Below are 9,788 nucleotides of genomic sequence, written 5' to 3' on the forward strand. Positions count from 1 at the left end.
CCTTACTAGAGATGTTATAAAGAACATTGGCTAATTTAAACTTTGAATAGTTCTGAAAACCGGCTAAGTAGGGAAGATACTAGCTCTCACTCTGGAGTTCCCTTGATTCCCTCTACCTAGGGGCTAACATCTCAAATTAGAACCTAAAACAATAAACCAGGTTGGGGGCTTTAACCTGTCACTTTAAAGTCCTCTAACTCTACACCCTTCAATGAATATTTTCCTATTTATTTGCACTCAGTCATATGAACTACAATCTCATTCATACAACCTCATGTGATTCTTTCTAATTGTTGACTGAGACAATACCAACCCGGTTCTTACATGTTCTCACAACAAATTTTAGCATCTGGATTGGCCAAATCAAAAAGTAAATGAAGTACATTGATTTAAATCATCACAACTTCTTCCAACATTAAGAACAATACTCTCCACAACTTCCATCCAACACTTAATTACTTATCATTTTAAGAAGAAAGATATGGAAAACTACTCATAATTCATGAGAAAAAAAAAACCACACTTTAGTTTTAAAGTAGAAATCATTGTCAAACCAACAACAAGTCTAAATTAAAACCAAAAGTAGTCAAAAGCAAAAGATAAAAACGCAAAAGATAAAAACTTAAAACTTATCTCAAGTCCTCCACCAAACTCTTGAAGTTCCTTTGAATCTTATCTCTTTTACAACACTCTCAATATAAAACTAAAATAAAAAAATAGGATAAATATGTGGTGCTTGAAAATCTCTCCGACTAACTCCCCAATTTTTAAATTTTCAGAACTTTCCCAGTACTTGCAGGACCTCTTTCAAAGTCCCAATCTTCCTTCTTTTATAATTCTCTAAAAGGTGCCTTGGTATCTCTTCAAAATGTGTCTTGATTCGATGTTTTCCCTAAAGAGATGCATCCTTTCGCAATAATTTTCGTCCATGGTGGTTGTAACCACCTACTAAGCCAATAGGTGCCTCAAAAACCTCTTCAAAATTTACAAATACTGAATCTACTCATCCAATAACTTCCACTGATGCTTAAGCATGGGGCCTCTGATGCTTAGGTGCGGCCGACCTTCTCTATTTACCTGATTGTCTACCTGACGCTTAGACGTCAAAATACTTTTGCACATTTTTCACCTATTTTCTCCAAATTTGATCATTTTTCACTCCTTTAAGCATTTTTCACTATATTACGTGTACCTAAAAGAAAAACACAAAAATACCTTACATTAAAGCGTAATATCTCCAAAATAGGTATAAAAATGTGTCTACAAACACTATATATTTTAAGCATATCAAACACACATATGAATTATAGGAAATTAAAACAAGAATAGTTGAAGGTGTATCTAAGAAACCCTGAATTATGACTTGTTGAGCCCTGAAAGATCTTAGTGGATGATTTTAGAACAAGATATGACAAGTTCAAGGTGTCCTCCAAAATATTCAAGAGATTTCAAATTGTTTGAGGAATGACCCTGAATTGCTTTAAAGATCTCTTGAAACATTTGAGTTCATTTTGAACTTATCATATTGCTTCATTAATCATCCTAGGTCAAATCATCCCATTACTCTGTAAACCTTGACTTTTTAATCATCCTGAAGCCAAGGTACTTTATTAATCAGTTGATATTTCACTTAAAGATTATGTGAGTGGATGCCTCTAAGGAAAGTTTAAGTCATTAAAGATTTTGTACCCACCACTAAGGTTAGGCTTGTAGCGCTCAGAAGTGTTTACCATCAATCATGTTATCCTTCTAAATCTTATCAAATGAATTCAAATATCAAGCCTAGATCACTACCAAGCCTTTAACAATCTCAGGGGAATAAGATGACAATCATTAAGATTTTAAATTTAAGTGATACATATTCATCCAAATTGTTGGTTTAAAATAAGTAAATTATCATCCTCCTAACTTAAACTCATCACTTGAGAATCATTTGATTTTGATCAACTTACAAGTTCTGATAATTTAACAAGTTGTAATTTTATTCTTATCATGGAAAGATGGCAAATTGGTTTCTACCTTTTACCCATTATGTTTCAATCTTCCAAACATATTCATTAGAATCTAAATTACCCATTTTCCCTTTTAACTAGTCCTAAATTTTGATTAAGGCACCAAAATCTAAAATTACCATTTTTTTCCTTGGGGCTCTTCATCTCATAACTCATCAAGCATAACTCAAGTGACTTTAAAGATCTTAGAGTACCCTGCCCATGGGGCAATTAAAACATCAGAGAAGAAAATGTGGTTTTTTTCAAATTCATAATTAATTTAAATAATTATTTAAACCTAGAAAATAGTATTTTCAATATTGATTTATTTAATCAATCATATTAAAATATTTGGTTTATGGAAAAATTATTAGAGGTTTCCCTAGGTCAGAGAAAACACATAGGCAAAATCCCATGATTTTCTAAATTAAATTTTAATTTAATTTATAATTTTTTATTGATTTTTAGTGATTTAATTAAATCAAAAATATGTTTTAATTAAAAAAAATTATTTCTTATATTTTATTAAACCTCTTTGAGTCCAGAGAACTCAGAGAAACAAATTTCATATTTTTATGCTTTTTAATTTATTTATTATAATTATTTTAATGAGGACAATAGAAAAATGCATTTTAAGCCTTTAGAAATTTATTTTTAACTTAGAACATTAGAAAAAAAATATTTTAATGAGTCCCAAGTGATCAGAAAACCATTAGGAATAGTCTGAAATATTTTCTATTTTTGGAATTCTTAATTATTTTTTATTTAAAATATAGCTCAAAAAAGAAGTATTTTCTCAAAAAATGTTTCTATTTTTCCTAAGTACTCCTAATCACAAGGAACTCATAAAATGACTTTTCATAATTTTTCTTAGTCTATTTAATTTAATATAATTATTCTTATACAAAAATACAATGTTTCTTAAAAAATCAACTTTAGTGCTTAAGCTTAATCAAATAATTTTCAATTTTTTACGGTGGGTTAACATGATTTTTACACACAATGTGGAATTTATTTAGTCAATTTTTAATTAATATTTAATTTATATAAATTAACACAAGATATACCACATAATTAATTATAGAAACGTACAAAATTATTCAAACCATCATAATATTTTTTCCTAAGCTTCTCTGACCATAAGAAACCTAGTAAAATTTATCCCAGAATTTTCCAAGTGGTATTTTAATTTATGTAATTAATTTAAACCAAAAAAGTTATCTTAGCTTAAATATTAGGGTTAGAAGCACAGAGATGTCCTCTGACCTTGGAAAAATCAGAGAACATAGCCTCTGACATGTAGAACAAACCCTAAAAATTTCAAGCTATGGTGAGCGATGCTTAATCATAATGAATTAAATACCACAGAGGGCATTTAATTAATTAAAAAATCAAAGAGTTAAAAAAAAAATTAATTTTTGGTACACATTATTCTTCTCTATTCACTGAGCAATATGGAATTTTTAATTTTATTATGATTCTTCTATAAAACGATATGGATTTTCAAAGCTCTGGGATTTAAATAATTCAGAAAAAGGCCTATTTTTCTATTTAAACCACGCAGTGCTGATTGGATCCTTGTACGCATCAAGCTTTTCACACTGAGTTCCGCCATTTGACGTTGTTAGCCACGTAGCTGCCTTGTTAGCCCACTGTACCACTCCATCTTTCCGTCCGACTCAATCACGACCATCCATTGCATAAACGCAAAAACAGACGACATCCGTTCATCGTCCCCGATTAACTTAACCCATAAGTCGTTAAACTTAAAACCTTAAGATTTCACTCGATACTCAATTAAATCACATGGGGTTTGTTCCTACACCTTCATCTACTTAAGACGATCACATCCATACAGTTATAATGCTATGAAAAATAGTCTATATGCATGGAGAATCAATTTAAGCTCAGTTTGAGGAGAGAGTTCAATACCTTTATCTGATAGGGGAGGCCTAAATTAGATGATTTTAGTAGCTTTGAATGAGTCCAAAAAACCTCCAGATGAAGTCGTGGGTTGTGGTAAATTGTCTATGTATGATTTTGATCAAAGCCAATTTTAGGTGTTGGTTTAGGGTAATGCTAGAGGCTCTCTGTGATGGGGATTTTGTGGGGAATCAAATCCTCTCACTTAGGGGATGGTGTGTGCATAATTAATTGGGGTTTGGTTCACTGTGGAGCTGTGGAGAAATCTATCCTGGTTTTGGGCAAATTTCAGTGATGAAATTGGCTCTCTGGGCTGGTTGTGAGTGGCTGAGAGCAAGGGGATTGAAGCTAGAAAGGTTTGGAGAGGCTCTGGTGAGATTTTGCCAGAGTTTCCCTAAGGTTTCAAGCACTCTCTCCTTTGGCCATGGAGAGCTCCATTTATAGGCTCCATTTATAGAGAGCTCCATTTATAGTCATGGCTGCCTGGTGGAGCTTATAGCTTGGAATTTAGTGCTAAAGCTTGCCGAGGTGGAGGGAACAAAGGCTCTAATGGCCAATGGGACTTAGCCAACTCAGAGAGGTTTAATTTTGGGTTTTGGCCATTTGTTCCTTCCTTGAGTTGGCTATTTTCGGCGATTGAGGTGATGGCTGGCCAGAGTTCAGTCACTTATGAGCTCAACGAGGCAAAGGGGTGCTTAATGATGGTTCAACACTAATGACAAGGCATGAAGGGAAGGATATTTGCATTTTGGCCAAAAATGGGGCCTAAATCAAGGAACCATTGGTCCATAGCCCATGTAGGGTGGGCTAGGTGAGTCTAGCCTGGTCACTAGGGCCTATAAGGTGGTTGTATAGGCTTTGGTTTGATCAATTTAGCATGGCTTGGTCAATTTTGGTGCATGGGTTCAATTTAGGTCAAATTGGCTTGAAGTTGGGTTTGGCTTGCTCTAACAATAGTAGTGGACTCAACTGATTGATCAGGATGATATAAATGATTGTCACGAAGAGTTTGGAAAAGATTTGGAGTGATTTTGAATTGATTTGGAGGTTCAATTTGAAGGATTTTGGACATTTGGTCAATTTTGGGAATGTTGGGTTAGAATCGGGTTTGAGTTGGGAGAGAGTTTTGTCAAGGTTCAATTGATTGTTGTCATGAAGAGTTTTGGATAGAAACTGAGTGGAAATTTTGGGGTTATGGGGTTCAATTTGGTTGAATTTGGGGACATGGCCCATTTGGGGCAAAATTGGGGGTTTTGTTCCAAGTTAGTTTTGAGTAAAATTGGGGCTTGACCAAGGCCAATTGAAGGCTCATTTTTATATGTGGGAGTGTTTTGAAGAGTTTATGATTCAAAATTAGGGCAATTGGATAGATTTGGGGTTCAATTGAGTGAGATTTTGATTTTGGGTCAAATTGGGGCTTTTTGATGTGGGTTAAAATTGAATTCAAATGTGCTTAGATTTGGTTTAAATCAAGCTTGTACATGATGAATTTGAGTTTAGAATTGAAATTGGGGGAAATTGGGATCAAATTGGTGGCAATTGGGGGTGGATTAGGGTAATTGGGTCTTTAAAGGCAATTTGAGGCTTTTGGTCAACATAGGGCAAATTGAACTTCAAAATAGGTCAAATTGAACTCAATGGAGTGTTTTAAATTGATTTTGGAGACATTTGAAGTGATTTTGAAGATTTTGGGACAATTAAGGTCACCAAGGGTATTTTGATAATTTTGGAAATTTGAAGGGTATTTTGGTAATTTTGGAAATTTTGGGGTGTTTAGAGTAATTTAGGTAGTTTGAAATGGTTTGAAATGATTTATAGATTAATTTGGGTATTTTGGGTAATTTTGGGAATTTGAGGTTTCCAGGACAATTTTGTAATATGGGTGGATTTGAGGGCAAAAAGACTAAGTTTGGTATCTATGCAAAATTGGGGTGTCAATCACCCTACATGAACCATGGACCAATAGAATTCCCTACTTTGGGTCCTTTATGCATTGGTTTTAACTAAACCCTAGCCTAGGGCTAGTGGGTCTAGGGGACCATCTACATGAGTCTCCCAATGGGTTAAGGGATAAAAATCAGGTAAGTTTGGGCTTAAGGTTGTGAGTGGAAGTGTAATGTGCAAGTGTGTGTTAGATTGACCAAGACCACACCACCAGAGGGTTGACCCTAAGGCCAAGCAATCCTATGGGGACTCACCTTGAGCTCTCCTATATTAACCCCACCTACTAAGTGCTAAAGGTTAGAACCCATATGTGGAACATCAAGTTGAGCAAAGAAGTGTTTAGAATTTCTAGTGGTAAGGGTTCATTTCTAGTCTACTAGGAATAGTCATCAATAAAGTCCTATGGGTAGACCCTAGGCTACTAAAGAGGAAAAAATAGACCTCAACCAAAAGTGAGGTCAACAATACAACAGGGAGATATAATTTTTTTACAGATCAGATGTAGGTATTAGAAGAACACTTGGACCACTTTGATCAGTATTTCCAGAGAAAGAGTGAAATGCAAGTTTTGATGAGACTTTGGTGAAATTTATGAGGGAGTGGTCATTCTATTGAAGTTCCTACATGCCCCAAATTTTTTACATACGAGAGACGTGGGGAGATTGATGTGGATATTGATGTTAATTTTGATGATGATTAGGATGATGATAAGGAGGATGACTAGGATATTTTCTATATTTATGTTATAGATTGTTGTGTCTTTCATTTTGATTAGTCATTTTAGGTGTGTATTTATGTTGGACGAATATGCTACAACTTTTTACTTTATTGCATTATTATTTACTTTTGCTCTAGTCTATAATGTCAATGTGCTAGAGCAGTCTTTTACTTTGTGCTTTATTATTATACATGTTGATTTTAGATTTACTACTGCTCAACACCTGTCTTTACTAATTGTACCTATATTATTTCCATGTTTATTACCTTGTTATAACTAATATTGTTAAATTTTTCTCACTTCACACTTATTATGCATGTTGATATTTTACATTATTTAAAAATTCAAGTTTGGGGGAGGGAGAAATTTTTTTATTAAAAAAAAATTAAACTTTATTTGTCCTCAATGAACTATATATTTTTAAAATTATTTTAATTTAACATGTGATATGTTGTTCTAACTTTAGAAAACTATATTTTTGATTTTGTAAATGTTATAGTATACATAAGTAAATTTTTCTAGTAATAATGGATAAATCTAGAGTTAAGATATTTGGTATAAAAATATAGAATGTATTTTTACTATTCAAAGTAGGAAAATTGTATTTTTGAAGTACTAGAAATCTTGGATTTACACTTCAAAAAGAATTAGAGACTCTATGAAAAATCATTTTTTTTGCTAATGTACATTATCAAGTGAAGAAATGTGAGATGTTTTTAACTTTAGGAAGAGGATAGTGAAGTTCAAAATCATTAAAGGCTATCCAGATATAGTAACCCTCATATTAAAAAGTAAGGATTAAAAGGATCCTGAAAGAAAAGGAAAAAGAAAAGAAAAATCAAAAGAATAGAAAGGCAAAAAAGAAAATATTAGAGGGGAAGCTTGAGGAGACGCCTAATTAAAAATTTGCTTCACTTCAATCAACTTAATAGAAGAAATTTATTTACATTTCTAAGCTCTTTATAATTTTAAAGTATCAGTATATTTACTAGTAGAGTTCTCATTTAATTCTTTCTGAAATTTCTAAATACGACGAATTGCAATTATTGTTAAAATGAATAGAAAATCATAATTCCTAGATTTCATTACTGAATATTGTTATACTTTAGTTTTTAACTTGAGTTATTGAAAATTTTTCTAAAAGTTTCACTACCGCATTTATGGGACAAAACCATAAGATTTTTTAAGTGAAACTTTCTACCATAAGTTATTATATTTAGTCTACATAGTACAAGTGTTACTTAAGGTCAAGTAACTCTTAAGTTTGGGGGAATTGATACGCCTTAAAATTACCTATTTTATATGTACATTTTATGCTAATTTGTTTGATGATTTTACGCTTTGATGAAACTTATTTTGCATGTTTTTGGTTTCAGGTACATGGAATGGAGTTTAAGGAAAAACAGAGTAAAAATGGAGGCAAACTGAAGTCATGGAGCAGCAGTGCCAAAGCTCCACTTCTGGCGCCTAAGCGTTAGAGCCTGAATGAGATTGGCACCTAGGCGTCAGGTAGTTATGTTGAGCTTCTAGAAGGGTGGTGCCTAGACGCCATAGTTCGGTGCCTAGGCATCATAGATGATTTGACTTTTATACATTTAATGAGAACAAATTTTGAAAAGATGTCTAAAGCAACCATTGGTGATTTTCAAAGCTCTATACAAAGGAATGATTTCTACATGAAAAGGGAGAGTTTTGAAGAGTTTTAAAAGAGTTTTCGAGTCATTCTTGGTAGGTTGGACCACCCCATTAGAGTGGGCGGCCACCATAGCTAGAGTGGTGGTTGTGAGTGTTTGTTAAGACTTGTGGGAGTCTTGTAGAGTCAAGGTCAGTCAAGGAACTTCAAAATTTTCTTGGGGAGAAGTCTAAGATAAGTATTTTATATTTTTGTTTAAGTTTTACTTTCTTGTGCAAACTTGATCATATATGTAAATCTAAGTGTTTTTGAGTTATCTCCATAAATTTTGAGTAGTTTTCTTTCTTTCTCCTTGAGATGAGAATTAATCATGTATGATGAGTATGATTTGAAGATTTCTTTTTATTTTAAAATTTGTGATGATATTATGACCGATTCTTCATTGACTTTATAAGTTGGCCACTTTAGAGGTTAAAATCCATCATGAAACATAATGACCTGGGAGGACTATGATTTCACTGAACTAGTGAATATAATGTTAACCTTTAGGACGGGAGGGAAACTCAGTCCACTAGTTAGTGCAAATAGATTGGGATATAAGATTTGATGGGCATAAAATTGATGCTTTTAGGGTGACATGCTAGATTCCTAATCAATTTGAACTTGAGTTTGGATCCTGAGACCCTAGTTGGTCTCATATGAAGGAGTCAATGGGTCATCTGGAAGTCAGAGGTCAGAATCTACTTAGCACAACTATACAATTAGGAAAAAACTTAAGATTAGCCAATGTTCTTTATGTTCTCATTGACCAAAAAAAAAATATGTTGAGATTTTCATACCTATGTTATACTATTATTGATGATATTGCACTTTAAAGAAGGGTATTTTTGATGTTTTGTTGCAGGTATGTTGAATTATGGTCATTGGAGCAAAAAGATGTAAAAAGGAGCAAATTTGGAACAAAAAGGACCATAATATGAAGATTTAAACTAGGGCGCCGACGACGAGCCCAACAGCGCCGACGACGGGTTTTTCCCGAGAGTCCAAAATCAAATATTCTAGAAGGCTGCCGACGACGCCATCGAGGCCGCCGACGGCGAGTGCAACGATTCTCTTAACAGGTGCATTGAATGTGGATGATTTTTGAAGGGATGCTTAGGCAACTCTTGGAAAACTCTTCTACAACTTTAAGAGAAACATTTGGGCCAAAAAAAGAGGAGCCCCGTGGTGGTTTCCACTGAGTTTTTATTGTTTGTAGAGTGTAGACAGTTTATCTTAGGGTTAGTATTGTGAGGAATTCTTCAAGAGATTGTAAGAGTGGAGGGAAAGTGAGAGATTTCTTCCTCCTTGCCGCTTTGAAGAAGAATTCTGTGTGTTGTAAAGAAAGGAAGAAATTCAGAGGAACTTTGAGAAGTTTGCTTGTGGAGGAATTAAAGATAAATGGTATTTACTTATTGAAGTTTGTATGAATTTGCTTTTATATATAAGTTCTAAGTTTTATCGTGTCTTCTCCATGAGTTCTGAGTAGTTTTCTCTGTCTTTCTCCTTGTCCTGAGATATGAAATGGTGATTTGAATTG

This window comes from Phalaenopsis equestris, unplaced genomic scaffold (genome assembly GCF_001263595.1).
Source record: "Phalaenopsis equestris unplaced genomic scaffold, ASM126359v1 Scaffold000650, whole genome shotgun sequence".
NCBI lineage: Eukaryota > Viridiplantae > Streptophyta > Magnoliopsida > Asparagales > Orchidaceae > Phalaenopsis > Phalaenopsis equestris.